Source organism: Lupinus angustifolius, chromosome LG06 (genome assembly GCF_001865875.1).
Source record: "Lupinus angustifolius cultivar Tanjil chromosome LG06, LupAngTanjil_v1.0, whole genome shotgun sequence".
Taxonomy (NCBI): Eukaryota; Viridiplantae; Streptophyta; class Magnoliopsida; order Fabales; family Fabaceae; genus Lupinus; species Lupinus angustifolius.
The window spans coordinates 13,321,851-13,322,364 of NC_032014.1; positions in this window are offsets into that span (position 1 = coordinate 13,321,851).

Genomic DNA, 514 nt, shown 5'->3' on the forward strand with positions numbered 1-514 from the left:
CGGACCTAGGTCGTACAAACGCTTTCTGGGCATCCCTCTCATTGATCTCGAATGTAATCCCGGGGTTGTCAGAGATTATCTAGTTTGGTCTGTGAGAACTGTCCGATCCAACAAGGTACCTCCCCAGGAATACAAGGGACTCGTCTCACCCAGACTCTCCCTCAAGACATTGTTGGCGAATCACCGTTCAATCAATACCGTCCCTGCTTACATCACGGTGCTATAAGTCATCCCGTCATTTCCTCTCCACTAATTCATGGTCATAATGCAATGCATTCTTAGCCAAAGTCAAATGCACATGTATTAATAAAACACATGATCGGCCCATCCTTAAGCCATCTCCCGACAAGGAATGCTTCTCGTGGGACCCGATAGTACGTCAACCGTACATGCTCAAGGTAACATCTCTATCACAACAACTCATCGCCGAATACTCCTGGACGGTCACATGACCAAGCCTCTTACGGTCGGTCGATCGTTGTACAGTGATATTATGTATCCTTACTAGGGTACC